Source organism: Oryzias melastigma, linkage group LG4, assembly GCF_002922805.2.
Source record: "Oryzias melastigma strain HK-1 linkage group LG4, ASM292280v2, whole genome shotgun sequence".
NCBI lineage: Eukaryota > Metazoa > Chordata > Actinopteri > Beloniformes > Adrianichthyidae > Oryzias > Oryzias melastigma.
In genome coordinates, this window is record NC_050515.1 from 26778021 (window position 1) to 26790947 (window position 12927).

At 36.0% G+C, this 12927-nt stretch overlaps 1 long non-coding RNA gene across 2 annotated transcripts in view; it reads left to right on the forward strand.

Annotated features, from left to right (window-relative positions):
* LOC112137024 overlaps positions 1-8682 on the forward strand; it is a 34017-nt gene extending 25335 nt beyond the window's left edge. Inside the window, exons 2-4 of one of the 2 annotated variants that reach the window (XR_002917469.2) lie at positions 1197-1296; positions 7635-7750; positions 8188-8682. This is a non-coding gene — a long non-coding RNA (uncharacterized LOC112137024). Of the gene's footprint in view, positions 1-1196; positions 1297-7634 lie in introns of both variants that reach the window. The other variant, XR_004947807.1, reaches the window with a different exon arrangement.
* The last annotated feature ends 4245 nt before the right edge of the window (positions 8683-12927 follow it).

Here is a 12927-nt window from a genome sequence, read left to right on the forward strand (position 1 = left end):
AATAGTTCTGAAGATATTTAAGCTTAAGTCACTAAACTTTCTCCCATAACTATCACCTAGATTTACTAGATGACATATTTTTTAAGGTAATACTTGCACTTTTTTTACTTTTTGTTAACGCTACCTCACAGAAATGCTCAATTTAAGCATTGGATGTTAAAATAACGTTAATGAAATAAAAAAAGGGAACAACTTCAAATGTTTTTTAGGACCAGTTTACTGCAATTTATGACTATTTTCTCATAAATGTACGAGAATAAAAGTCCTAAATTTAAGAGATTTAAAGTTGTAAATTCACAAGAAAAGACCCTTACTTTTTTCCCTTTTTTGATGGCCCTAATACTCTGTTGTAGTTTATTAAATGAGTTACATTTTTACAAGTGTTACAAAAGTATCTACTCAAAGTCAAATGACTCTTTATCGGATCGGGCCCAAAAAAACCTGATCAGGACATCACTAGAAATATTTTACTAAATTCCAAAAGATAGAAACCTCCCTGCAGAGGAAAAAATGAAAGTTCTGATCTTCACAAAGTGCAACTGATCCAGCTATTTACCCAGTGGTCCTCCACCAACAAAGAAGGGCAAAGCTGTAATCAAGTATTTAAGTCCAAAGATTCTACTCCACTTCTTTAATCTGGAAAACAAGCCAATTACTTACTACTGATCTAATCTGACATTAAAAAATGTGAACAAACAAGTTATATTTTATTATTTTCAAAGGCCCTATATCATGAATAATCAACTTTTTTTAGCTTTTAGGTGTATTATAATGTCAATTTCTCACGAAACTCACCCTATACCCATTAACACCGGAGCTCCAGTGTTTATGTTCTTTGATTTACTGTCATTTTTCAACCGTTAACGGTTGAAAAATGACAGTATGTTAAAGATTTTATGTTTAAGTGTCACTGTCGACGTTTCAGGTTTTTATGGGTTAAATCAGTATTTTTGTTCCATTCATGCATCTCTGAGCACCAGCCCCTTCCAATCATCAAGAACAACTGGATCTCCCTTGGAACGAGTGAGATCAGCCCCTTCCAAGGAAAGCTTGCACTGCCAGCACCGCCCCCAGGCTAACACACGCCCACTTCCTCCTTGGAGCTAGCGGGGCTCAGCAAAAATGCTTTTATTTTAAATGCACTTCCATCTTTGCAAAAGTTCAGATGTTGTTTGTTTTTTGTGAATGGAATGCAGACACACTGCTGAGGCCAGCCCTAGGATGAAGTCGTAAAATGGGCGGCACCCACAAGGAGCGAAAGGCGGAGCCTCAGAGATCGAGGCGTCTTACCTCCAGGTAGGAAAAAGCTCATAACTCATATTTCAAAAATTATCTTTTTAGAGTGCCAAAAGTAGTCTATGATCATGTGTGGATATAATTTACTCTTAAAGCCTTAGAATATCATGAGGTAGACCCTTTAGACAGTTAATTAGTAAATTGTATATGTAGATGAACAAACAGGGATAAATTGGTGGAGCGTCTTTTCCACACTATAGGGTGCAGTCGATTATAAGGTGCACCAAACTAACGGCTGGCGTTACGGCTCTGATTGGCACAGTCTTTACATAACTTTAAAAAGTGCGGGAGGACATGACCCTGCAGACAATCACGTTCGGGGCCACCCATTCTTTTGGGTTCAAGTTTTTGCCGGATGCCGAAGATGAACCCCAGCAAGTAAGGGGAGAATTATTGTACTTCCTTTATAAATGGCGGGTTATCGTGTGAACCTATGCGAGTTCAGAGTTTCGCGAGCCTGTGACTGCAGCCACGCTGTAGCCATTGGAATCCATCCGTCGTAGCTAGACCACTCCCACATGACATCTGATCTGTAATGCCAGCCGTGACAGCCACAGGTAATGAGAATTCAAGGGGCCCCACCATGGAAAAAACAACTTTTTGAGATTTTAAGTGTATTACACTGTTCATTCTTCAACAGATGTTTGTTTCTTTAGACGTGGAGCTCCTTTTTCGTGAAGTTGTCAGCAGAAGAAGATTTTGACTAGAGACTAGATACAGCAGATTTAGACTAGATGAGAATGGATTCAACTTTATTGTCATTACACATATACTAGTACATGACAACAAAATACATTGCAGGTCTAACCAGAGGTGTAAAAGCAGCAAGTGCAAAGCATGTGTATGAATCTTTATTGCACATATAGAAGCCATGTACAGGATATACTTAATATACACAGGTGGATATGCTGTGTACATAATGTACAGGCTGTATCTATACATTCATCAGTGATGTTGTGGTTGTTATTTTGGAAACTAATATTATACATTTACGTAGTATTTAGGAAAAAGACGTGTGTATGACATACAGTTTACTGTAATCAGGGGTTTGTAAATGTGTTTGTGTGAAATAAAAAGTTTACTTTTGATATAGCCTATATACTATAAATATGTGCGTTTCCGGCCCTGCGACAGACTGGTGACCTGTCCAGGGTGAACCCCGCCTTCACCCATCAGTAGCCGGGATAGGCTCCGGCACCACGCAACCCCGAAAGGGACAAAGCGGTCAGGAAAATGGATGGAATGGATGTGCGTTTCCAATGAGTATGTCTAGTGTAAAACGATGCATAAATATGCAGTATTACATCATGCAATGGTTATCTGGATGTAGGGGTGTAGGACTGGGGCAGAGAATCCAGTGGGGGGTTGAGTTAAAAAATACGACGAGTATTAGAGGCCCGGTCACAGTTTACAAACAAAAAATACTTTTTTTTTAAATTACAACTTTAAATCTAAAAATTCTGAGAAAAAAACTATTAAATTACAATAATAAAATTGTATATTTAGGACTTGAAAAGTCATCGGCTCTATTTGATTTTTTTCTCATAAATTTACAAGAAAAAAGTGATACACTTAAGAGAAAAAATTCACAAATTTACGAAAAAAAAGTAGTACAATTATGGGAAAAAGTAGTAAAATTAAAAGAAAAAATTTGCAAATTTCCAAGAAAAAAGTCAGAACTGTTAAATTACAAGAATAGCGTCATATATTTATGAGTTTTTTTCTCATAGATTTACGTGTTTTGAATTTGTAAATTCATTACTTTTTTGTCATAAATTTACGAGAAAAAAAGCCATAAGTGTTAAATTATGAGAATAAATTCGTACATTTAAGATTTTTTTTTCTCATAAAATTATCTGTTTTAAAGTTGTAAATGTGGGATTTTTTTCATAAATTTACGAGAAAGAATTTTGTAAAATTTACTAGAGAGAATTTTGTAAAATTTACTAGAGAAAATTTTGTAAAATTACTACAAAAAAGGTGTAGATTTACAAGAAAAATACTTGTGAAATTAAGAGAAAAAAGTTGTAAATTTACAGGAAAAAATGTGTACATTTACCAAAATAAAATAATACAATTATGAGAAAAAAAAATTACATTTACAGAAAAAACATTTATAAATTGTTAAATTAGTCACAGGCTAAATTTATGACCCTCTTTTAAATCATAAATTTACGTGTTTCAAAGTCGTAATTTAAAGACTTTAAATCTCGTAAGTTTATGAATAAAGTCATAAATTTACAAGAAAATAGTTTGTAAATTTATTAGAAAAAAAGGTATACATTTACAAGAAAAGAACAAAAGTTGTGTGTTTATCAGAGCCGTGCTCAAAGATGGAAGATGTGGAACATCTTGTTAACTTTTATTTCCACATCAGTGTCAAAAACAAAGAAATTTAGAACCTTTTAGCAACTCAAAATCAAGTTATTATCAGTGAGGCAGACTTTCTGGGGTTCGGTGTGGGTAATGTGGAGTTTCATTTGTAAAATAAAGAGCTCAGAGACAGACGTCTGCAGGACCACTACTTCCTCTGCCCTTTCAATTCACATACCCAGAAGCCCATTCACCACCAGCTCCTTTCACAGGACACACAGAAGATATTGCTTAGTAGTACATAGACATGAACAGATGTTCAATAAACTTGTTCAGCAGACATAGACAATGGACCAGAGACATAGAGAGTGAACAAAAAAAAACATATTTAAAATATTTTATTGTTCTTTTCCATGTGGGTTTGGGATCATCTGACTTTGTAAAGTATTACTGGCTTTGTTTTGTTTTTCTTGTGTTATTTCAATGATACTATATTTTTTATTTTAGGTGTGATGAGGATTTCTGGGATAAACTTTAGGTTTCCTTATGCAGAGAAACATGTTTTAAATAAAGTTGTCTTTGTGTTTCTGGTGTGATCAGGATTGGCGTGTGCTAATCATCTCCTTCCTGTTTATTTTATTATTATATTGCCATCTTGAGTCATTGTCTATTTAGAAGTCTTACTGTAGTGACTCATGAATACATAAATAGGAATATTCTAAAATCAGGTCATTAGGGAATGGATCCAAATAGCAGTCTGTGTATCTAGCCCTGGGATATTCCTCGCCGTGGGCTCACGCTAACTTCTACATAATTTGTCCTTGTCATGTTTATCATTAATCTTTGGCCCTGGTTTGCTGGAGACGCGGTGCATTTACTGAGACGTCCTCTGGGAAAACCGGAGACATTCTCCAGTGAGATCACAAAATAATGCAGCTTCTGTAAAACTGTTTATTATTTAACCCTTTAACACCGGAGCTCCAGTGTTGATGCTCTTTGATTTACTGTAACTTTTCAACCGTCAACACGATAATTCCAGCAGATTCTGAAGGAGAAAAGCGGCGATTATTGTGTTGACGGTTGAAAAGTTACAGTATGTTAAAGATTTTGTGTTCAAGCGTCGCCGGCGACGCTTCAGGTGCTGAAGGGTTAATATCTGAGGGTGCTCATCATATGTTGCAATGGTTCTGTTTTGGCAAAATGTTTTAATTTTCTAGTCTAATTAGAAGTTTGGTCATATTTTAGCATTATGCTATCTGTTTGAACAAAATTAGAGATATTTCCAGTTTTTTAGGCTAATTTGGAGTTTAGCTAATATTTTAGCATCATGTTAGCTGCTTTTGCTAAATTTAATTTTTTTCCGGTTTTTCTAGACTAATTTGGAGTTCAGGTAATATTTTAGCATTATGCTATCTGTTTGAACAAAATTAGAAATATTTCAAGTTTTTTAGGTGAAGCTTCGCTAATATTTTAGCATTATGCTAGCAGCTTTAGCACATTTATAAATTTCTCCTTTTTTTTTTTTTTTTTATAATTTGGAGCTTAGCTAATATTTTAGCATCATGCTAGCTGTCTTTGCAAAATTAGACATTTTCCCATTTTTTAAGCTAGTTTGGAGTTTAGCTGATCTTTTAGCATTATGCTATCTGTTTGAACAAAATTAGAAATATTTCAAGTTTTTTAGGTGAAGCTTAGCTAATATTTTAGCATTATGCTAGCTGTTTTTGCAAAATTTGACATTTTCCAGGTTTTTAGGCTAATTTGGAGTTTAGCTAATATTTTAGCATCATGTTAGCTGTTTTTGCAAAATTATTTTTTTTCCGGTTTTTCTAGACTAATTTGGAGTTCAGGTAATATTTAGCATTATGCTATCTGTTTGAACACAATTAGAAATATTTCCAGTTTTTTAGGCGAAACTTAGCTAATATTTTAGCATTATGCTAGCAGCTTTAGCACATTTATAAATTTCTCCAGTTTTTTTTTTTTTTTTATAATTTGGAGCTTAGCTAATATTTTAGCATCATGCTAGCTGTCTTTGCAAAATTAGACATTTTCCCATTTTTTAAGCTAGTTTGGAGTTTAGCTGATATTTTAGCATTATGTTATCTGTTTTAGCAAAATTAGAAATTTTCGATTTTTCTAGTCTAATTTGAAGTTTTGGTTATATTTTGTCCTTATGTTAGCTGCTTGCGCTGCTATCTCCTTCATAATATGCTGGGATTTTATGTTGACAGTTGAAAAGTTACAAGATTTTGTGTTCAAGCGTCGCCGGCGACGCCTCAGGTGCTGAAGGGTTAATATCTGAGGCCGCTCCTCATTTGTTCCGATGGTTCACAATCTGGAGCAAAGCGTTTGATTGTTTCATTTAAATTAATTGGCCTTCCACTGGGCCTCCTAACTCCCCCCTCAAAGCTGCTCTTTCACGATATGTAAATGTTATATTTATTCAAAACTCCAGCCAAATGACACTTCATTGAAATAGTTGGGAGTTTATCTGTAAATTTGCATATTTTTTAAAATTAAGGCTGTTATTTTTTACCATTCTGTGCAGAACAAATTGCAGCAATGATGTAGGTTGCCAGCAACATTAACACAGCTCCTGCTTTAGGTGATACACACTTCGTTTTCATCAATCATTAACCTGACAAAAGCATAAACTGTATTAGCCTGTCGTTTGACTAAAGTCATCAATCAAATTATACAGAGCAATGCACCTGATGTTACGGAGCATTATTCACCATTATGCCTCCGCGACTGCATCCCTTTAAACGGCGACGCAGGCTTTGTTAAACACTGATCATTTGAACTGAATGATCAGATTTACAGCAGATGATTGATCGCAAAAGTTTTTTTGTTGTTATTGTAGTGATTCTCTGCTCCTTTCTGTACATGTTTCACCACGTAAAAACTCAATCACACTTTCAACGATTTCAGCAATCTTGATATTAAAACGTTAACCTCCTTCAAGACATTACTGCTTGTACTTTTGGTATTTGTAAACTTTGTAGAAATACTGAGCAAAATATGCCCTAAATGATTGAAAAATTACAAAAATCCTTCAAAAAACGTTATCCATTTGGAAACAGATGAACTTCCGCATAAATTTCAGCTATAGAGAACTGGGTTTTTTAAGGCTTTCTTGTTATTTAGATTTTAATTTAGCATCATCATCTAATTTAGAAATTACTCCCGTTTTTGGGGAAATTTTAGCATTATGCTAGCTGTTTTTGCAAAATTACACTTTTTTTAAAGATTTTAGGCTAATTTAGAGATTAGCTAACATTTTAGCATTATGCTAGCTGTTTTGGCTAATTCAGACATTTTTCCAGTTTTTTTAGGCTAATTTGAAGTTTATCTTATAATTTAGCATTATTCTAGCTGTTATGGCAAAATTAGACAATTTTCCTTTTTTTTCATTTTTGGCTAATTTTGAGTTTAGCTGATATTTTAGTATTTTGCTTACTTTTTTGTTTCAAAATTAGACATTTTTCTGTTTTGTTGGTTGATTTGAAGTTTAGCCAATATTTTAGCATTATGCTAGCTGTTTTAGCAATATTTAACCTTTTCCAGCTTTTAAGGTAATTTCAAGTTTGGCTGATATTTTAAGATTATGCTGGGTTTTTTTTTTCAAATTTAATTTTTTTTTCTGTTTTTTAGGTTAATTTCGCGTTTAGCTGATATTCTAGCATTATACTAGCTGTTCTGGCTAAATTGGACATTTTTCCTTTTTTGTTTGGCTCATTTGGAGTCTAGTTAATATTTCGCTACGTGTTCGCTATTTCGGACAATTTAGGCTGATTTGGAGTTTAGCTAATAGTTTAGCATTATGGTAGCTGTTTTGACAAAATTAGACATTTTTCCTTTTTTTTTATTAATTTGGCATTTAGCTAATATTTTGGCAAGCTTTCAGCTTCAGTGTTTTTAGCTATCAGCACTAGCATCTTAAGCGGCCAAATTCAGCTCACTGCATTATCGCAGGTAATGCTATATATCTAGTTTTGTTTGCCGCTTCCTCTGCGAGACAGGTAAAAAGCCGAGCGGCGGCTCTCCAGGTGAATCATCAGTGAAGAAAAGGCGAGCAGAGACACGCTGCTGGCAGAGATGAATTACAGCTGTGGAGAAAGCACTCAGATACAAGCAGGTGACATTTCTCCTTCTGCTTCTCTCTTCCCACTCTCCTATTTTCTCTTCTCCAAAAGGGGAACAGAGGGTAAAAAGAGCCGCATTGTGCAAAATGGGACAAAGTATGAAACATATTCAAAGAAAATATGAAATCCCCAACTTCAGAAAGCCATTTAAATCATCCATCTGAGTGGCGTAAGGGAAAATAATATACTTGACCCCTTTGTCTGCACACTTTGAGAAGTTTGTTATAAAGGCAAGCCCTGTAATAATTCACTGTACCTCATGTATATTAAGTAGAAATTCACTGGCTTTTATGATAAATTGCTAGGGTAACGCCAGGACACCTCTTTTGCATTTCAATGCGAGAAAGTGTCAGATTCTTATTTCATTACCAGCCGACACATTAGCTGATGGATTTTAATTTTCTTTTCTCCCCTCCCTCCTGCAAGCAAGAATCCACCGAGACCCGGCGGAAACAGAAAAGGTTTGAATATAAGGGAAGGTGGGGAATGAAATAAATAAATACAAATGAGTGTCAAGAACCTTTATTGCATTTTTGAGGCCATCACCAGATAGAAGAAGAAAGAAAGTCATTTTGTGTTGGGCTGCATACCTTTGCGGATTGGCCGTCCAAAGTGCGAAACGAAGTGGAGCTCTCCTGCTGACTGGACGGAATATCGGGGTTTAATTCATCCAGTGATAAAAATCTGGATACGGTTGAATCTGAGACATGCTGAGCAGCAGCAAATGCTGGAGCGGGCATGAGAGCGCAGCCTTTTCAGGCGTCACGCAGCAGGGTGCACGGCCATCGCTCACACATTCCCCGCCTTCAGTCTGAAGGTTGAAAGCCAGCTGAGAGCCAAACACGTGGCAAAAGCAACGAGGGACTTACAGGGCATTCCTTTTAATCTGTGTGAGTTTTAGATGCTATGGAAACTTGTGACACTTTTAGCTGAAAGGGTATAAATGCAGGTCTGAACCAAAAAGCTGCTAAAAATGTTCTCTACAGTCAAGACAACTCCCATCAAAGTTCTCTAAAAATACTGAATCTGAAAACAACTAAATAAAATGAAAATGCAATGAAGATGGCAGGGTGTACTTCCTGTGTCCCATCTCCACCACATGGATACAGTGGTCCTAGAAAATATATAAAACTGGCTTATAAAACACTGCAGGATCATCAAAGATCCATTTATCTGCCTCAAACACATTCTAGTCCAAGTCGAACTCGAATTCAAAAGATATGATCTCCAAGATATAAACAATGTACTATGAAAAAAAAATACTGTTATGTCATTTTATATCTGCATTAAAGATGAAGTTGGAAAGATAGAATAGACCCTTTTCATGGTGACGTCAGACAAAATGGCAACAGGGCCGAAAATGTGAATAGTTACTTCCGGTGTTCATAGTTACAACAGGAAAACTGAAAGCTGAACGCTGTTTAACATCAGGTAATCTTACTAACTTCAACAGAAAAATGTACAGTATGTATGAAAGTCCTGCTGAACTGTATTTTCATTTCCTGTCTTAGATTGTTCTCAAATCAAAATACTAATTTGAATAATCCTTTAATATTTGAGGTTCCATTGAAAATATCGAACTTTCATTTGAGCAGATGTTATTCTAACTAAAATGAATTGGGTTCTTCATTGTTTGCCTATGATCTTGCACAGAATGCCCTTAACCCTTAACCAAATATTTAACATAGTGTAACCTTTCAACCATTAACGTAATTCCAGAAGATTCTGAAGGAGTGTTACGTCCCCAATGTGCAAACCTGCCATGAGTAAAATAGAAAGGGGGACCAAAACATAAAAAAACTGGACACCGGTAAGAATTCAAAGAAACATAGGTTATTAATTCAAGGAAATCCTGTTTCCTAAAATGAAAGAACAACATGAAATAATTAGTGTGCTGGTTCAAACAAAAAGACAAACCAAAGGGGATTGGAACCTTTGCTAATAATAAAATAAGTGAGCGAGACTGCTGATCCAGCCATGTCTACCATCAGAGTCAGCAACTCCTGATAATGACTGCCTAACCAAAACTAGATAAAGAAAACAAATAAACAAAGCCTGCAAACTAAGACTACCAAGATCCAAACTAAAATAACAAAACTCAGCAGTGTAAGACTGCTGAGGACAAAAAGAGGAATGTCCCATCCATGGCCCAGAATGACCCAGACATGTCGACTCTGACAGTAGACATGGCTGGGTCATTAGTCTCCATGACTTACTTTATGTTTGACCAAGGAGCCACCCTGGAGAGATAAAAGAGACACATGTGGATCTGGAGCTGCAGGTTACAGACCTATGTCCTAAACCTAAACCCTATGCTCTCCCCCCTGCCTAGCCGAGTGAGGCCTTCTCTGACTTAAATTGGTAGGTGCCAATTAAGGAGCATTGGCCACACCTGCCAGGTGAGCAGAAGGACAGGGGATGGAAAAGTGTGCAGCAGCAGCAGGACGTAACGAGACCTGCTTCAGAATCTGCTGGAATTATCGTGTTAACGGTTGAAAAGTTACAGTAAAAATCAAATAACATAAACACTGGAGCTCCGGTGTTAAGGGGTTAATTATTAATTAAACAGGACTAAAAGTTAATACACTTTTTTGTAAATACATACATTTTTTTGCGTTTTATTTTGTTTTTCTGCTTGTTTACTTTAACACATTACATAGTGTTGGTGAATGGGCTCATCCAGTTTGAGCTTGGGCAGTACAGCAGCCTCCCTGCCTCACACATCCCACTGTGTTCTCAAGTACCTTTCATTTTGTGGCCAGTCCTCCTCCGTCTGCCAAGCGTCTTCCTTCCATCCATTGTTGCTGCATTAACCGTAGGCTAGCACAAAAGTAATTGGAAAGTGGTGCGTGGCAAAGCTTCAATTAAGGCACCACCAAAAGTCCCCGTTCTGTGTAATCGGCAATAATGGTTTCATGTTTGGGAGGGCATTTGGTCACTCGCATTCAGCGCTCACCTCCTGACAGAGACTGTTAAACCCTGCTCAAAATCCCTACTCCACAGTAATCTTCATTTCAGTCATTTTCCTTCTTTCTCCATCTCTGATGACAGCTCCAGTGTCTTCGTTTTGCTCGCAGTCAAATCGTGCGCCCGAGCGAACACGAGGTGTAATTGACTACTGACAACTCAGCGACAGGATTCTTAATTATTACTCTAGGGTACGGTGGCTGGCTGGCCCGGGTTCAGCTCTCTTACCGTCTGCGCTAACAGAGTCATTTTTCTTCTTCTCTGTGGATATTGAAATGCAGTTTTGTTCGTGGCGTCTCCACGTCAGACCCTGAGATTTCAAATTCAGGGGATGATTGCAAATGAAATGCAAGTGCAGTTAGTTTAATGCTGAGCATACTTTACATACTGCGGGGCTGAAGAACTGCTCCTGCAACCCAGTAATATTAACAGCACAAACCCTCCATGGAGACTTCCTGATCAGATGTTGGAGTTTTATCTGACTGTTACTATAGAGCAGAGGTCAAACTCAATCACACAGGGGGCCAAAATCCAAACTACACTTTAGGTCGGGGGCCGAACAGGATAAACATTGATTGAACACACTCAAACTATTTTTTAAAACTTAAAAAACATAACTTTTTTAACATTACTATGACTAAAAACAGGCAGGAATATTATTCCAGAATACTTAAACCTTAAATAATTTTCAATATTTTACTCTCCATAAAAATATATTTTGTCAAAACTTAAAAAAAGCCTAAATTAGCCAAAACAACTAGAGTGTAAATATTAGCCTAACTCCAAAACAGCCGAAAAAAACAAACAGAAAAGCCTAAATTACCGAAAACAGCTGGCACGTCGCTGAAATGTTAGCTAAACTCTAAAATGGACTAAAAAAACCAGTGTGTGACCAGACCCCCCCCCCATCACTCTATAGTGCGTACACCATTTTCTAGTGCTGTCCGAATCTACTAGTTTCAAAATCGTGTACAATAGAAATTTCCCAGAAGTCTTTGTGAAAAACTAGCCTGAATCGACCCTCACTAGATTAGCGAATATAGACCACAATGCATTGCGGTCGAACAATTTTTAACAAAAAAAAAGGTGTTTATATGTAATTTTTGAATAAATCATCCACATTTTCACCATCTGAACACATCAGAGTCATAAATAAACTTCGTGAAATGTTCATACCGATTCGATTTTGACCTTTTGAAATCGGTGACGTCATATGCGGCGTTAAGAAAAACGAAAGATTACTAGTGAGCATTGAGTCCGAATTACGTTTAAAATCCAGGGCACACACAGTCCCGCACTATATATATATATTTTTTTAGTAGTTGGGGATTAGGGGGAGAATTTGGACACAACAAAATTAACAAAACAACTAGCATGTAGCTGAAATATTAGCTAAACTCCAAAAAGGCCTAAAAAATCTTAGTAAATGCAAAAATAGACCAAAAAGCTAGCAGAATGTCTGAATTTTAAAACTTTAAAACCATAACTTTTTAACATAATTAGGAATATTATTCCAGAATAAATCAACTTAAACCTTAAATAACTTTCAATATTTTACTCTCCATAAAAATGTATTCTGTCAAAATTATACAAGTTAGAAATGAACGCAAGATAACATCAGGTCATTAATAACAGTAAAATAAAATGATCTGGAGGGCCGGATAGAAATACTTGACTTTGACACATGCTTTAGAGCAGTGGTCCCCAACCTTTCTCATGCTACGGACCAGTTTAAATTAGACAATATTTTCCTGGAGCAGTCCAAACAGGGCCGAAGTTAGCACTTTTAAGATTCCGGTTTCTAAAAAAACTATTTGCAAAATAAAACGCAGCTACAATAATTTTGCTTAAAAAAAGTCGACAGTCAACACTTTAGATGAGGTGCTGCAAAACACTTAATATTATGTTGACAAAGATTGTTAATACATTTGTTAAGCTTGTAAGCATTTTTTATTAATATGGCCTTTGAAGACAATGATCAAACTTTAGATGGTAATAAATCTTACTAAATATGTCGATACACCTGATTTGGTATATTGTGGCCAAAAATGTCCTACTAACCCCCTGTAAACACATTAATAGTGTTTGTTAATGTGTTAATAAAGCTTGTCAAGGTAACTTATTATAAAGTGTTGACAATTTTTTTTTGTAATACAGATGATTCAATTAAAGAAATGTATATTGATTTGTAGAAGTCGTTTTT